Source organism: Acinonyx jubatus, chromosome A1, assembly GCF_027475565.1.
Source record: "Acinonyx jubatus isolate Ajub_Pintada_27869175 chromosome A1, VMU_Ajub_asm_v1.0, whole genome shotgun sequence".
Classification (NCBI taxonomy): domain Eukaryota; kingdom Metazoa; phylum Chordata; class Mammalia; order Carnivora; family Felidae; genus Acinonyx; species Acinonyx jubatus.
In genome coordinates this window covers 176,457,204-176,475,203 of record NC_069380.1, presented here as the reverse complement: position 1 = coordinate 176,475,203, position 18,000 = coordinate 176,457,204, and the positions used below count along the sequence as shown (strand labels likewise).

Sequence of the window (18,000 nt, the reverse complement as noted above, 5' to 3'; positions counted from 1 at the left end):
TAAAATGAGGCTAATCTCTTCACTGCAGGGCTGTGTCTGTATTCACTGAACTGGGGCACGTGTGTGAAGACACCTTGCATGTTCCTAGATATGCAGAAGGTATCTAATAGGTGATACCTTTCCCTCCTCCTTCCTCCAAACAGACGCATGCACACACACACACACACACACACACACACAACTTCTATTTTGATCTTGGCCTGAGGCTGACAAGCCCCAGATTAGAAATGAGTGACAATGTTGGCTTTATCCGCTCTCTCAGAGGTAATCATAGGGTAGAGAGTCTGCAATATGAAAACACTTCCCGTTTTGAGAGAGGGAAATGGTAGGATTATCAAACTTAATTCTCTCATTCATTCACTGAGGAGTTTTTTGTGCACTGGCCTTCTGACATTATCTCGTTTCTCACACACACACACACAATTTGTGTGTGTAAAGGGGAAAGGAAGGATATTTTTTAAAATAACACTATACATATATCCCTACATGTATTTTTTACTGAATGCATCATGGCTGTCTGTCTAGATCAAAAGAAAAAGAAAACATTCTTTATTGTCATAGCTGCTTAATCCAACAGAGTGGTTGTCGTACCATAGTTTATTCAGACTCTCCATTAGTGATGCATATTAGTTTTGTAGGGTTCTTCTAGTCCCCTCGTAACAAATACAACCAGCGTGGTGATAATCATCCATATCCTTGCATCCTTCGTTTTCATTTCTACTGGTTAGAGTCCCAGAATTGCAGGGTCAAGTCAAATGAAAGTAGTCTTTTTATCCTTATTTGAGGAGTCAGAGATTTATTCACTACCAATTAACAACATTCTAGAAAGCCTGGAGATTCGGCAAGAGGGTGGGGCCCACGTGTGCTAAGTGTGGAGCATTCACATCTACAGGCCATCTCATCAGACCCTCCCACTAATCTGAGATCAGGGGAGCAGGGGTAGGGAGAGCCCATCCTACAGATATGCAAATGGAAGCACCGAGAGAGGAAAGCACTTGCCCAAATTGGGGGATTCTGAGACATGAACCCATCTCTAAGGAGCCAGTGAGCTGTCACCATGTCATAGTTGCCCCTGCAGGTTGAGCCACGAGCTGAAGATGTTCTGGAACAGGAAGACCAGAGAGATTCCAAAGGTGAAAGGGATCTGGTGCCACCACAGGTGAGTAGCGTCTGAAGGTCATTTCTCTGCTCAGGAACCGTCAGCATTATTACTATCTCTGTGTGTTTCTTTTCCCTGTGACTGTTCCATCAACATTCTAAGTCCACCTTTGGCCAAAGCACAGAAGAGATGCACCTGTCTAGGAAGCCTAAGGATGCACATGTGGCCTCTTTCTTTCTTGTCTCCGCAGGCTGGGGAGAAGTGGGTGCTTCGCTGATGACCTGTGGGCCCCCTGTGTTGAGCAGGCAGTGTCAGGTGGCCAAAGGAGCGACCTGAGCACGGTGGGAATCTTGGAATTTCTCAGTTTGCAGAAGCCTGAGGGAAGAGAGTTCTTGGGCAAGTTGGGGGCCACTGGGCCCGGGAAGGAACTTCGGGCTTCTGGTCATTCAAATAACTAATTTGAATGATGAAGAAAGAGACAGATTAGAGAGGGTGAGGGGGCACAGATGAGAGAGGCTGTCTAAACTAACAGAGCTAGAGGCCTCCACAGGCCCATTCCAGTGGACTATTTGAATCTTATTTGACTAGTGGGGTAGAGAGATGGTCATCGTCTGATGGCCCCACACTGATCCCAATTTCTGAGCAGTTGTCCTGAGTAATGGTAGACATTTGAACTGCGCATCTGGGTTTGCAGGCCTCTCTCCTCCCACATGATCTCACAGAATACTTGCAAACTGCCAGTGAGACCAGATGCAGGAGATCTATGTTTCAGATAATGACACTGAAGGAAATAGATCTGGAAGGTCCAGCTTCCAAGGAGCTCAGGAGTCAGAAAACAGATTGCCAGGGAACCTTAGACCCAGACCCTTCTCTTCCCACCCCCACCCCCTTTCCTGCCAAGATGCACAGGGTTCGAGACCAGAGCCACATGGACTCTGGTCTGACCAGGAGGACAGAACCATCTCTGGCAGGGACCGGGGTGGAGGGGAGAACAGAAGGCTTTGCTCTCCCTGTTATCTCCAAATGTTAAAAAACAGAAGTCGAAGCATTTCAGTGTTTGCTATGTGCCAGGCCCCAAGCTGCAGAGTCCAAGATAGGCCCCTCTCTTGAGTCCAAGGTCATCCTGGCTCCTTCCCTTGGCCATGGGCTAGGCACAGCCTTTGCTTCTTCTCTAACCCATGCTTGGTTACATGGAGAGTGAAAGCAGGCATGCTCTAGAACCACACTGCCCTGAGTTCTGATCCTGCTTCAGGTACTAAGTGCTGTGTGCCCTTGGACACATCGCTTCACCTCTCTGAACCATAGTCCAGGTCGTTATTTGTAAAGAACAGACGAAGGAATATTGTGAAGGGGGGAAAATACAGAGAATGGTATCTAAAGAGCACTTAGCTCAGGGCCTGGCAAGGAGAGATCAATAAACAGCTGTATTCATCCCTTCTGTGGCCTCAGAGCAAAGGCTGTCAGATGTGAGCCTGCGCAAAGGTCCCCTGGACAACTGGCTAAAACTACAGACCTTCTGACTCCAAGGCTTGGGGAAGGCCCAGGAATCTGGCCCTTCACGGACCCTAGAACCACAAGGTGGTGAGCAAGTTCCTTAGGCAGAGGCCAGAGGGGTCCAGGTGCAGTTCTAAGGAACATCCTGGTCTCTGCATGGTCTTTGGTGGCTTGGAAGATGCCCTCTCTGACAGACTCTGTCATGATGCACACCACACCCCCCACCTGAACCCCCTGGTCCTGCACTCCCCAGGCTGCACTGGCCTCCCTCACTTTCTGGAGGGCTGGGAATGTGCACATTTAATCCTCCATGGCACCTGGATCAGTGCAGCCTCTATTTACTGAGCAGAACAGAAACAAGCTGGCCAGGGAGAGCGGATTTCGGGAGGAGGCCAAGCATCTGAGTTCAGTGCCCTCCCGTCCTCCCCAGCCCTGAGTTCAGCCCTGAGTTCAGCTCCCAGCCCTGAGTTCAGCTCCAGGCACAGGCAGCATGGCCCTCAGCCGGTCAACATTCCCCGCAGGGCACCCTGGCTAGCCTGTGGCACTCGGATTCCTAGTTCAGCCAGCCTAGAGTTTCCCAGGCTCCTGCTGCCCCCTGGAGGCCAGCTCTTGCAGCTTTGCGCCTGAGTCCTGGCGTGCTTGGAAGTAGCCGGGGAAAGTCTGAAATGGCCGGGAGGGTGAGGGAGGTCGAAGAGCCTCGAGGGGTTCTGCTCCCGCACAAGGCACCACCTCACCACTGCCCACTGGGTGACCAGAGCCCAGCCAGAGCCACCTGGATGGCCACGGGGTGCAAGTGAAAGGATCTACACCTTGCGTGTTGGGGAGGTTCCTGCCCCTCCCCTTGACTTCCCCATCTGTAAAATGGGAAAGTGATGATTGCACCCCTACATGGCCTTTGAGAGAATAAGATATTACTTGGCCACTAGGAGATAATAATTCTTATGATTACGGCTAAGTTTTACTGAGCACATATTATGAGCCCGGCACTGTCCTTTCCCTATATTACCTCATTAAATCTTCCCTAAAAACAAACTTCTGAACCATTAGCACCCCCATTTTACCCCCCATTTATGGTCAGCTTCTCTAGGTCAGTGTTCCAGCACCATTGTCCTGGCATGAGGGCCGCCCCAGGTCGTGGCATGGAGTAGGCATGCTTCTACCCCGATTGGCAACGGGCGTCAGTGGCTCACAGAGGGCTGCTCTGGAGGCCGGTGCAGATGACCTGGGTCACAGCCGCCGACAGTCTTACTGTGCTGCAGACTCTGGGTGAAGCAGAAATCGGATATTCCAAGTTTGTGGCCAAGGGGGACTCAGAGGAACACCCGCCCTGCATCAAGAAGGGCAGCTCTCAATTATTAAGCCCTAACTATCTTCCAGGCATCAGGCAACACCTCTCTCACCAGATCATCTGAAGTAACACTGAGGTAGCTTGTATTGGCCCCATTTTACAGGTGAGAAAAGCAAGGCTCGAGTTCACACAGCTATGAGATGGGCCAGTCTGGGTCTGACTTGCAAACCCCATCCTATCGTCTTGCCTCCTGAGTCATCTGTGGGAATGTGCCCGCTTGTGCAAAGCCTGTGTCCTGTTGGCTGAGCAGTCACCATGCCCACTGCTGAGGAGCCCTGTGTGGCCCTTTCCAGTGTTCGTTCCCGGGATGGCTGGGGGTCCTTCTGGATCTTACCTTGCCCCTCCACAGCTCCTCAGACACCTCAGACTCTAGAAGGGCTTCCCCTAGAGGCAGTCAGGGGCTCTAGGCTCAGAGTGCCTGCGTGCTCTTTCTGATGGCGGTAAGACACCCAGGCTAATGGGGGAGCCTTGCCAGCACAGCTCAGGGCTCAGATTTCCTGGCTCTGCCATGTCCTGGCACGATGGCCTTCCTGAACACTGCTCACTGCACTTGAGGTGGGGAAAATGGGTACCGACCTCCCAGGGTTGGTGGGAAGATCCAAGGAGCCAAGATGGCTGCATGCTTACCCGGCATGAGCCCTGATGGGTGGTGGGCACTCAGGGCACTTGCCAGTGTCCACCGATTCACTGATCACCTCACACTGATCTGGAGGTTCTGTCTTTGAGAATGATAGAATGGGGGAAATAACTGGGGACTGATTAATAAACACAACCTAATAGCCAAGATTTTTCAAAACAAAGGGGGTTTGGGACCAAATAGCAAACGGAGTTGGTACCGATTGCAAAATGGGAATTGCTACTCCGAGGTCCTTGGGTCTTTACATTGACGCGAGGGTCTCGGTGCGGGGGGGAGCAAGGAAATGCAGTCTCACAAAATGGTTGTTCTGAGATTTGTCCTGCAGTCTGCCAGAGGTCACGGGAAAAGGACACAGCATTGTACTATTTTAAGGGCAGTTATGAAATGGTTTCTGCTGACTGGTTCCCAGAACGCCATTCTTCTTCTTCGCTCCCAGCCGGCATGCTGGAGACAGTGATTTGGAAATATAGCCTTGTTCCTAATTCCACACTTCCTTGTTTCTGGCCACAGTCCCCGTTCTGCCCCAGGGCATGCTCTGGCCATGAAAGCCCCAATCTGGGAGTCAGAAGGCCTGGGTAACAGCTCCTGCTGGCAGCCAGCTGGCTGCGTCACTCCAGGCAAGTCAGACCCCTTCTCTGGACCCCTGTCGGCTCATCAGTAAAATGAGGGAGTTGAACGAGATGGTGAGTTAGTGACAACCTTGACAGCCTTGGGTTTCTCTTCAATAAATATTAAACTATTGCTTTCGCTTCCTGGCCTCTAAGAATTCAAGTGTGACTGAACTATTTTGGAATCCCCTGGGCCTAGTGCAGGGCCTATTAGAGCAGAAAGGAGGACCTGGTGATTTAGCTCCAACTTGATCATTTACACACCTCACTGAGCCATTTCTCCATCTTAAATTTTGGTCTAAGACTTCCAGCACAGGCAGAGAGAGAGACAACACTTATAAAGCCCCTAACACACCTGGGCCCTCAGGAATCCTTTGTTGAGTGACAGGGCCCACAAAGAGTCATTTGAACTGAACTATTGGCTTTTGCAAAAGGGGAGGCTGTTCCTGCTCTTCCAGTAATGGGGACCCATCAAAGATCTAGTCCAGCAAAAGACGTGCCACATAGCACCAGCCAGCACATGGGAAGAAAGGAGCTCTAGTACTTTCCATGACAGGCTTGGAAAGAGTGGCAGATTTAAGGCTATTAATGCAAAAACATTGGTTTGTTCTCACAACTAGAGCTGAATCCTTTACTCAGGAAGAGAACTTTCAGAGAAGTCAGTTGTTTTCTAAAAAAATCACACAAATTTTTTTCTAATTCTGGATCATCAGGCCCTTTCTCTCATATTCCAGCACCTTAGAATCCAAGAAGGTTCAAGACAGAAGGCATCTTAGGGAACTCTAGCTCAACTTTTCATCTGATGGGTAAAGAAACTGAAGATCCTGAGAGGGAAAAGGGGTCCCAAGTAACACAGGCCATTGTTAATTCCATTAAATGATTAAATTCACTCTTACTGTGTAGTATTGTGTTTTCTACTTCAAGTGGCACTTCCACACACATGTGCCCACTTAGTGGCCCTGTGAGGTAGACAGCAGTGTCTCTGTTTGGCAGTTAAGGAAATCAACGTGCCCAGTGTCAGAGGGATCTGATCTGCCTGTGATCTCCCAGGCTGCTGTGGCTGGCCCAGGACTTCTCTGCATTGCTGTGAGAGGCATCAGACTGATTCTGAAGGAGGTAAATGTGCTTGGGATCCCTGGGCCAAGAAGGTCAGCCTGTGGGCATGGAGGGGAAGACTGTGAGTATCAGGGTGACTGTTGAATGTGGGTACAGAGTAGCCACTCCCATGCCCTGGGTCAGGGAAGATGGACTCTGCTACTCCCAAAGGTCTCCTATGTGCCTAGGCCCACACCAAGTATCAGAGGTGTCAAAGAATGTGGCCTCTGTCCTTAAGGAGCTAAAGGCTTACCTGAAGAGACACAGGTAATTTCCATGAACCAACTGGAGAAGAGTATTCAGCAACAAAAAGCAATGAACCACTGATACAACAACAAGGATGACTCTCAAAAACATTATGTTGAATGGAAGAAGCCAGACACAACAATGCTTATTGCATGGTTCCATTTATATGAAACTTTAGAAAAGGCTAATCTATAGAGATAGGAAGCAAAGCAGAGAGTTGACTGGGATGAGGCACAGAGGAGCTTTTTGAGGCGATGGAAATGTTCCCCATCTTGACCGTGTTGGTGGTTACACAGTGAATCCATTTTTGTGTAAATTTGTCAACACTCATTGAAATGTGCGTGTGAAGTGGGTGTGTTTGTTGTACAAAAATTATGCCTCAGTAAAGTTGATTTTTTGGAAAGACACAGCCCTTGTTCTCATGGAGCTTACAGTCTGGTGAATACAGATATTAATAAAGTTATCATGTACATAAATGAAAAATTCTTGTGACTGGGATAAGACTTATGAAGGATGTTATATGGAGTATGAGTTGTGTACTAAGGTCGGAGTCAATTTAAATAGACCAGGAAAGCCTACCCCGAGGAAGCAGCATTGATGTGCACTTAGAAGGATGAGTGCACATGAACCCAGGGAGATGACAGTGGAAGAGGGAACAACATGTGTCAAGGGCCTGTGGTTGAAGACAGTCTGGCAAGGACCACATAAAGGACAATGAGGCTGGCACGGAGGGAAAAGAAGGGAGGTGCTAAGAGATGGGTCTCAGGAGGTGAGGCCATAGAGGGATGTTTTGGCCTGGATAAAAGTTTGTACTTTTCCTGAGAGAAATAGAAACCCACTGGGACATTTTAAGTAGTGGTGAGGTGGTGATGTGACCAGCTCAGTTTATGGGTTAACACCATGGGGTTAGTCCTCACCTTCCCCTCCTTCTGTTTTTAAGGTTCTTGAGATTAGAACAATGCCTTAACAATCTGTGTAGACACCACGGAAATTTAAGCAGTAGGAAATATAAACTGAGGTACAAGAATTGTTTTGAATGAATAAATGAAGTATGAATGAATGAACCAATTTTCTCAGCACCTAGATAGCTACTTTTCTAAAGTCATCTGATTAAATGATAAATTTAGAATTTCTTCTCCCCCAAATGAAGACACAATACCGAGGATAACAGAGGTACCTCTCCATATTGTCTCACATGGACACCCACTGCCAAGTTCAAATCAGACCTGTCTCTTCCCCTCATTACAGATCCCTCAGCAGGTCAGTCAATGCCCTTTGGAGGCCACTCCACCTGTGTGGTAGCCTCATGGCCCCAGATCTCCTCTGAACACACCTGTAATTCAGAAGCTGACATCCACCAGGCACATGGCAGGGGCATCCGTCACTCTTATGTATTTTCCAGAAATCGCCCTCCTCTCTCAGATGTGCTGGGAGGCTGCTCACAGTGTCCTTGAGGACTCAGCTCAGTACCTGCTCCTCTGGAAGCCTTTCCTGCCCGCCTCAGCCCATCAGCTACCATGTTGCCCCTGCCCGAAAGACAGCACTAGTCATGTAATACGTTTACCTTGTTTCTTCCTTATCCCAACACACAGTCCTCTGGTGTCGCCAAGCAGCGCTTGGCACAGAGTGGGGTGAACAGAATGGAAAGGAATGAGGTGGGCTGAGCTATAATGGGGCTAACGGGGACCCCTAAAAAGACAGTTGGCCAGAGGGACAGGGAGAAAAACTATCAATATTTAGCCTCTCCCAGGGGTTAACTAATTTTGGAATGCCATGAAGGTCCATAAGTAGAATTTCCCCTCTGCTTTGAGTATCTGTGTGCCCCTTGCTGAACCCCCGTTTTTTTTTTGTCTCAGCTTCCCCAGACTTCCGACCTTAGCCCATGGGCAGTTGGTGTGCTCCTCTTGGCTTTGGTTGCCCAGCTCCTTGGGGCTCTCCCGGATCCCACTGGCCCACCCTTCTGCCTCCCCTTGCTCTCCATTCATGACCCTCTTCCCTTCAGCCAGAGCGGACGAGCACCCTGTGTCACACTCACAGCAAGGGAACCAGGAATGGCCCAGCAGTGTTGGATCACCACCACTGGCTGTGGATGGAATCTCCTCCACCAAGAGACACAAACTACAAAATGACAAAGTTGCAAGATCTTACTCCAAGACATGAGTCCATCTTCCCCTGATGTTCTTTCACATTTATTTCTCCTGTGATGTTTTCATGAACATGTAGATCTTCTTCCTGGCCAGACTGAAGGGTGAAGACATTTAGGTCAAACTTAGAGGGGAAATACAGTGGCTGGTTGGGGCAAGAGCATTAACTTTGAGATCAGATAAAGGTGGGTTCAGACCCCAGGTATGTCACATCTGTGTAAACCTGACTTCTAAATAGCAGGTGTGGTGCCCAGAGCCATGGCGACAATGGTGATTCGTGCCGAGGATGAACTGTTTGCAAAGCACCTTGCTGAGCCCCGGACATGCAGCTCCATGTGACCTCCACAGTCATCCTGTGGGGTAGGCTACATTCACAGGAGAGGACACTGAGGCTCCAAACTGACACAGTTAAGACACGCAGAGAAGTTTCTCCCTAGCATTATGATAATTACTCTGATAGCCTATGCTCTAGGATGAGACCCTGTATCTTGTACCAGAAAGGGTTTTATCTCCTCAAACGAACTGTGACTTTCTTGATTGACTGATTCACATCTCCTTCACCTCTGTATCCCCCAGCCCAGTGACTTGTACATTTTAGGGGCCCATGAAATAGCAACCAGTTAACATGAACAGGCGTTGGAGAGTCTGACGCTCTGGCTTTTCAATAGCATCATCTATCTTCCCCTCTCCACCCATTAAAAAAAAAAGCCATCTTAAATATGAATGCCCAATTATGCAAGTAAACATATCAAATGCGGAAGATTCAAAAAAATATAAAGATAAGGAGAAAAAAATCATCTATGATCTTACCATCTAAAGGCAGCATTTTGTCTTATTCCCTTCCAGTCCTCCTGCGCAGTGATTTCTGTTATTGTTCTTTATCTACAAGATTCTTTATAAACGTTTATTTTTTAAAATTAGGAAGTATATTTGCATATTGGAAATGGAAGGAAAAAACTGAAAAATAATATAAGTTACTCAAAGTATCACAACCAAGACATGATTGTTGGTAACATCTTTGGCACATTTTGACTTGACTTCTCTGCATTCCCTTCAGAGGAACCCTAAATGCTGAACAGCAGCCCCCAGCCCAGGTTGACATTCAGATCAACCAAGGAGCCTGTGCAATCCATGAAACCAGACTGCATAAGCCAAGAGGTGTTTGTTCCGCTGTGGAATCTAACACCGAACGCAGAAAGTATAGGATTTCTGATTTATTCTTAGCGACTGCATGGTATTCCATTATGCAGCTGAACTGAAGATCATTAGCGAGTTCTAAGTTGTGGGGATATAGGTGGTTTCCAATCAGTCCTATTTGCAAGCACTGGTGAAATAAACATGTCTGCTGTTGCTCTGCAAACAGGCCCTCCAGGAACGGAGGCAGGGATAGAGGTAACCGGGGCAGCCACATGGGTTCTCAGACGCCAAAGACTGAATGTCACCCACCTTCCACAGCTGTTCTTTTCCTAGAGCCTCTTGTGACTTTCCTGGAGTGTGGGCTCCCAATCTCTCCTGTGGACAAACACATGAAAATCATACCACAAATAAAAGTAGAAAAGGGAATTTTTTAAAACTAGTATGTGTACAGGAGTGCCTGGGTGGCTCAGTCAGCTAAGCATCTGACTCTTGGTTTTGGCTCAGGTAATGATCTCACGGTTCCTGAGATTGAGCCCTGCCTCAGGCCCTGCACTGACAGTGTGGAGCCTGCTTGGGATTCTCTGTCTCCCTCTCTCTCTGCCCCTCCCCTGCTGTCTCTCTCTCTCTCTCCTTCCCTCTCTCTCAAAAATAAACAAACATTTTAAAAAACTAATATGTGTGCAAGAAAAATACTTCAACAGTTCAGAGGAAGCAAAGGTAAAGAAGAATAAAAAGCAGTCTCTCTCACCCAGATTCCCCATTGCCTTCCCTGGAGCAACTATTGTCCACGGTGTTTTTCTGTATCCTTCAGGAACCATCTACACTTACACAATCATCTCTATCTTTCCACCTGTTACTTGCTTGTGAGCTATCTTTCTTTGATCTGTCTCTATGGCTAGCTCCCACCCATCCATCCAGCCAGCCATCTCAAAAATAAGGAATCTTTAAATGAATGGTGATCACAAATAAAGCAGTTCAGAAGTAGGACCCTGGGTCCCCAGTGCAGCCACCACCCTGCCTGTAACTTTGGCCAAGATGCTTTACTTCTCTCTGCCTCAGTTTCCTCACATAAGGGAGCTGTGAATGTGCCTTGAAAACTGGAGACACAAAGGCCAAGGTGAGTCCTGAATGGACTGTCCAGAATGGAGAGTCCTGTTCTCCCACCATCTACGGTGAGAAAGGACATAAGTGAGGTTTCTTACCCAAATGAGGGAGCAGGAGAGGAGAATGGGGGAGCAAGGTGGCTGAGGAGAGTCCACCTTCTGGCACAAGTTGGTCACACTGGCACCCCTCAGCCCAGTGGAAAGGGACAGAGTGATATTTCATAAACATTACCTCATCTGTTTTCTGGGAGATAAGGTGTTTGCTAAACTTTGTTGGAAGAGCAGGACCTTCCGCGTGACCATCACCAGCACAGCTACCTGCTCAGACCGGCTGCAGGGGCCTCCAGCTCAGCTTGCCCAAAATACAGGAACCAGCAAATGGCATTGGAGCTATTTAGTGTAAATAGAGGCAGATGCTCTCAGGATAAAGGACAAAGAGGTCATGGGTGGGAGAGGGACGGTGGCCTCCTCATGAGCCAGTGTCTGTGAATACCTTGCAATCTGGGGTTCAGCCCCCTCATGTAGCACCAGCTTACTTTGGGAGTGCCCTTTGGGATTGGGGTTTGCATCAGGGCCTCCATGTGGCACAACCCCGTTGGGAGACATTTGCATAGAACACCACGCGTAGGGTGCCCCTGGAACTGTGTGGTTCGGCGGCCTGGCATGTGCACAAGGAATTTGCTCCATTCCTTACCAAGCAGGGTCTCTAGGATCCTGAGAAACCTGACTTGGCCACGGCCTCTCTTCCCCCCACCGTTTGCCCTCCTCCTCAAAACAGCAGTGCTCTTGGCTATGTAATGTTGGTCTTGGGCAGCAAACTTAAACCCCTTTTAATCAGAGCAAGACCTCCCTCTAGTTCCCATGCCTCCATGCTAAGGACACCCAGGGCATAAGCAAGAGGCACTCACCAAGCCAATGTTCCCTAACCCTCCACACAGAGTGGAAACACTGCAATGGAAAGGTCTTTGATAATTCCTGGGGCCTCCTAGATGTAGATAGTGGACCAGGCCATGATGTGTCTTCTTTTACAATCAGGTTCCTGGTATATAAAAAAATGGGGAAGGCTAACACATCCTTGCAAAAAAAATAAAATAAAATGTGATTTGACTGAAACATTTGCATTTAACAAACGAATATTTCCACATATGGATTGTGTGTATCACTCATTTAGAGATGATATCAAAAGTCTGGAATTGGAAGGCCTTCATGATCATTAGGCCTAGGCCTAAGCCAAATGTCCCTTCTACACTATCTTCCAGAACTGAAGGATTTAACTCAGTAAGTAGTGATGTCCCCATCACTGGAGGTGAGCACTGTGGAGTGAGTGACACTGAGAGGAATCTCTGGGTGGGCCTGAGGCTGTTTGGGAAACATGAACCACAGGACATTTCCAGCACCAATGGCATATCTGGTTCTAAATCTGGGCATGGAGAAGTCCTTCCTGCTGGTCTGACTTGATTGAGAGCAAAAACAAGAGTCTGAGAGGGCACCCTAGACTGGACAGTATTTCTGGGACAGCATGGTATTTGTGTGCATACACACACAACACACGGTGTAAGAGTTGGTAGATAGATAGATAGATAGACAGATAGATGATGGCGTAAGAGGTATGAGACATGAGCCATGCTCTGAACAATAGGGAGCTCAGGGAGGGAGGGAAAGCTACCGGTGCTCAAACATCCCCTTTCCACTCCTGAGTATAATTCCCAGGGTCTCCTGAGCAAGGAAAACTAAAATGCTAAGCCAAAAAACAAGTATCAGATGGAACTCTCTCTTCCTTTCTCTTCCCCCTCCAGCTCTGCAGTTCTGGAATTAGTACCTGATAGTACCTTCCTCTCTGAACCTAAATGCCTGACCTATCCTGACAGTGTTAGAGGCATAGGCTTGGGCACGTGGGTGGCTCAGTCAGTTAAGCATCCAACTCTTGATTTCGTCTCAGGCCATGATCTCACAATTCATGGGATCAAGCCCTGCATTGGACTCTGTACTATCAGTGTGGACATTTGAATTTTCTCTCTCCCTCTCTCTCTGCCTCTCTGTCTCTCTCTCTCTCAAATAAATAAACTTAAAAAATAATGAATAAACTTAAAAAAAATAAAATAGAGGCATAGGCTTTGGATCTGGGGACAATCATGGGTAAGTGACCTCACTTGGGACTTAGGTATAGCTTCTGCACATGTGTTGTTTGTAGGTTTTACTAACTCTGACCAACAGAGTTAAACAGACAGATAGTACCTTTATAATAATAAGTACCATTTGTGCAGCCTTTAGTATTTGCCACTTACTTGTGGCATGACCTTGGCAAGTTACTTAACTTCTCTGAGCCTCAGATTCCTTATCTGTAAGTTGGAGGAAATAATAATACCCATTCACAGAGTGATCGTGAAAATAAAATTAGCTCATACATTTAAAAACACACACACACAACAGAACGGTGCTGGATACAGAGGAAGTTGTCAATGTAAAATGTTGCTAAGTGCCCCTGTTTCTCCTCAACATACATTGGTCCCCTCTGCCTGATGCTGCCCCATCCTCTTGCCTGTAATGTCACACAAGCTTTGCATCTTGGGGTCCCATGTATCCCGAATCCTCTTTCTGATTAGTTCATTGTCCTGATGGCCATCAAGGTTCGCATCAATGCAATCATTGGTCCTTAGCTATTTGAAATTCTGTTGAATCCAGAAGTCCTGTCTCTGTCCTCATAGGCCCTGGGCCCATCTGTGTTTGGCTTTAACATTCTGTGCTTCCTAATTCCATTTCTGGGCTTAATTATGATTACACAGCTTCATTACATAGAGTTGATTTTAAGTAATGGCCCTAATTAAGACTGAATTTTAATTAAGCTTAATCCAGAGCCTGCCTCCGATTGCCAAAGATTTGTTGCCTGAGAAGGGAAAGCCTGCCTGTGCACAAATCTTCGGCCTTCATGCTGCTGAGCCATCGTGGCCAGATGGGTTTGCTTGATTCTCTGGCCCCGGGAGCACACTTCTCCCCCAGGCTGCAGGGGTGATGAACTGTGACTCACTTTTTCTCCCAGCCAGCGGCAAACTCAGAGCCTCTGCATGAAGGAAACAGGACGCAACTAACCTCGAAGGAAGAGAACCTGACTTCCTGAGGCTCCACCAAGAGGTCAGCGTCTGGGTCTTAGGAAACGGAAGAAGCCCGCTTTCCTACAGCTGCTCGTAACACCCACTTTACAGATGAGAAAACTGAAGCTCAAGCGAGCTAAGCACCCAGTTGGTGAGGGCAGAGGAATGACTGGGAATCACATCTGTGAGTTTGGGAGAAACCAATCTTCCTCCAGTTTCCTGCTGGTCCACTGAAACCAGTGCATCCCAGGCTGTAGCGCTCAGATGCCATGCAGGTGAGTTTTTCCACAACCACACAAACATCATTTACTAATAGTAAAAAAAAAATCTTGGGGCGCCTCAGTGGCTCAGTCAGTTAAGCATCTGATTCTTGGTTTAGGCTCAGGTCATGGTCTCACGGTTCATGAGTTAGAGTCCTGCATCAGGATCTATGCTGCCAGTGAGGAACTTGCCTGGGATTCTCTCTCTTCCTCTCTCTGCTCTCCCCTGCTAGTTCTCACTCTCTCTCTCTGTTTCAAAATCAATAAATAACCTTTAAAAAAAAGTAAAAAAAAATCTTAACCCATTGTCTTAAAATAAAACTTTATATCCGACCTTTAAAATGCCATCAATCAAAAGTTATCATAAGAACAAAACAATAAAAAATGAAACAATGTTATTAAATGGAAACCGTAAACTGTTACCTTCTAAAGGCCCAAGACTCAGGCCTGGTCTTTTTTTTATTTAAAAAACAAGATGAGAAAAATGTTAAAGACAGAGCATCAAACAGAGACTTTGCCCTTTATGTAATCAGAAGAATTGAAAGACAGTTGGAAACATAATCTTATGTTACTATGGGATTCAAGATCATTTAAAGTCCCATCCACCTGCCACCTAAAATCAGCTCTCATTTGTCCAGCACTTTCGGAGACACAAATCTAAGCCAATTTAGCTCACGGTTCCAGGCTTTGCCTCTGAGTGATAGTGCCCCTCAGCTTCTTCAAGGGTGACAAAGGTCTACCTCTCCTATCCCTCAGCCCTGGCCCAAGGACAAGGTGTGGACATTCCTTTGGTGTTTCAAGTGCAAACACAGTGAAATCAATATGCTCTCGGGGGTTGGTGGGGTTGGTTCAGCTGCAGAGAACAGGCCTGACTGCCCTTGTCTTGAATTGTCCTGAATGCCATCAGCACACCAGTCTCTTGTATGATGCTGAAGTTCCCACCTTATAAAATCGCCCACGGAGAAGCCAAGTTCTAAAAACATTTTGATTCTTCTAGAAGGAAATGGAAAGTGAAAAATGAGATTCAATTACCTTGCAAATAAAAGGGGGCAATTTCACTCACAAATGCCATACTTAAAGGTTCAATTTGGAAGCAGCTGTTCAAATGAGTCAAGGGAAAAAAGAGAAAAATCATTTACTCATCCCTTGTATCTACCCTTTCTGATGGAATACATCTTCCTTAGACTCAAAAACAGATAAATGGGCTTGAAACATAATTAAATGAGCACTTTATGACTTTACTGATCCAAGCCACAGAACTTTCCCATTAAAGGTTGAATGTCTGGAAACCCATTTGCTTAACCTAACCAGTGGCCCAGAAACCACCACATTTGCGATGTTCTTCCAAGTGGAGCTGGAGCAGGGACTGTCTGGTCTTTTCCAAGGGATTTGGGGTGAAGTTACAATCAAACTCTTTAATAGAGACAAAGACTCTCAAATGTAGCTGCCTGACATATTCCCACTTTCTACACCTGGGAAACGTCACTAGAAGAGAAAAAAAAAAAAAAAAAAAAGAAGACCGCTTTGACTGAAATAGAAAAACATTATGGAAATTAACTTATGCCAGACAACAAGACAACATAATCCCACGATATAATGGGATAATATTATTATCCCATTACCACTGCTGTTTCATTGTTTTCTTCATATTTGGAGTGGTTGTGTGACCACAACTGATGGTTTCTTAAGACACACTTAGCCTATTTTTCTCCTGCCATAAATAGCTATAGCTGGAGTCAGACGGCCCAGGGGAGGAATTTCTATTCTGCAAGTTACCAGCTGTGGAACTTTAGGCCTCAGTGTCCCCATCTGTACAATGGGGTAGTAGTAGCACCTACCTCACAGGGATTGTTGTAAGGATTAAATGAGAGTGCTTAGCACAATGCATGGCCCACAGTCAGTGCTCTGTGGACAGCGGATGGTTGATATTAACCCTGGCTCGAGTCTGTGTTGTGGTTTTATCTCAATAACTACTGACTTGCCTGTTGAGAGAAGAGGTTCCTGTGCTCAGAAGTATTCAGAAGACCTGCAGGAAGGTGGTGAGAGACTCAACTCCTCCTCGAGTCTCTAAGATGCTTCTCTGTCCTCCTTTCAGTTTTCCGCCCACCACGTGGGCCAACGAGCTCTGGCCAGAACTGAAGCAGGTGCCGATCGCTTTCTTGAGGACCTGTCTGGCGGGATGGGGCCATATGCAGCACATGAAAGAGGCATGTGCTCAGACAAGGTCCCTCCTGGAAATCCATTTTGATTGTGGATCCAAAGAAAATCCTTCCAGGCTTCATGCGCACCTGCCAAAACCTGCACACGCACGGACATTTCTTTCCCCCTATACATATTCCCTGCACATCTGAGCAAAACCAATCCCTGCAGGTGACATCTTGTGCGCGTAGCTGTCCAGCCCTTTGATAAAAAGCACTGTTTCTCCCTCAGTGAAGCTTAATGTGCCTCAGCCTGGGGATTTATACCAAGCAATAAAATCCACAGAATAGAGAAATGCAAATAGATTGCAGAATATAATATTATCATTGTCAACATAAAAGACTTTTATTTACTGCCCCCCAAAAGAAAATACACTATAGTGTCATTTGTTTCAGGGAATGCAAAAAAGGTTTCAACAACTAACAGGGCATGTTTCTGAGCAAAATATGCCCCGTATATGATGTCGGAACACATATTGTCAGCGGCCACTCGCGTGTCTGTGTTCTTGCAAACAAACCTGTAGAGTCAAGTTAGAGAAGGTCACTTGCAGCCTGCCTCTCTGAGCTAGAGGCCACCTACCTCTGTCCACAAACAAGCCAGATTACACAGATTCACCCAGAGGAAGGCCCCTTGGGGCAGGCCATACTCAAGCCGCATCTCAGGACTAGATGTTGCTGACTTGGCTTCCTGAGGAGCTAAACACAGATGTGTGAGATGTTGAACGAATGGGGGATGTGTGTTGCTTTGGGCAAGGGGAGTTTGCAGCAGAGGGAGGACAGGAGCAGTGACTCTCCTTCCTCTTTTCTCTAGGATGTATCCCCCATACTCACTGCTAAAGGCCACTCTGTCAACCCTTTTGTTGCACAGGATACTGACATCTAACGAGACCAAGTGTTTCTGTGGATTTGGTTGAATAATAAATTTGTTATTTTATTGGGGGCTTTGGGTGTCACATTAGCCCTGGCCACAGTGATCATTCCATTTCTGCCTGAGAAGGAAGGATCTGAATTTATAAGGCTTTAAAGAGTAGTAACTACCTGAATGACATTTTCTGTAAAAATGTATTCTTAGCTGATTCTTCAGGAGTCCCTGAGGAATGTGCAGATATTATTATAGCCACTCTACAGATGAGGAAAAAGAGGGTTGAGAGAAGTAAAGTGCATTATCCATGGCCACCCAGCTTGTAAGAAAGAGATACAAATTGAGGTCTGTCTGGAAGCTGGTCTTCTGGCTCCCAGGGGTCAAATGTCATGATCTTCCTAACTCAGTCCTAACCTGTCCATCACAGAGACCAAAGTCATGACAGGGCCCAACACATGGTGGTGAGTTTCATCGGTTTACCTTTACCGGGTCCCATCATCACAGGGAGATCAGAGTGGAAGAAGATTCATTTACTCAGCCTACAAATATTGGTGACCGATGAAATTGGTGACCACCATGTCACAGGCTGGGGATTCAGTGGAGAAGAACACAATCATGTTCTCTGACATCTGGGGTTTATATCCTAGTCAGGGAGAACAGGTAAGAATCAGATATACAGA

At 46.9% G+C, this 18,000-nt stretch overlaps 1 long non-coding RNA gene across 1 annotated transcript; it reads right to left on the bottom strand.

Moving 5' to 3' along the window:
• Positions 1-3,054: 3,054 nt before the first annotated feature.
• LOC113592637 (uncharacterized) lies at positions 3,055-16,724 on the bottom strand. Its single transcript, XR_003412556.2, has 3 exons — positions 10,118-16,724; positions 9,482-9,563; positions 3,055-8,768 (listed from the first exon to the last, which is right to left on the bottom strand). It is a non-coding gene; the product is annotated as an uncharacterized LOC113592637 (long non-coding RNA).
• Positions 16,725-18,000: the final 1,276 nt, after the last annotated feature.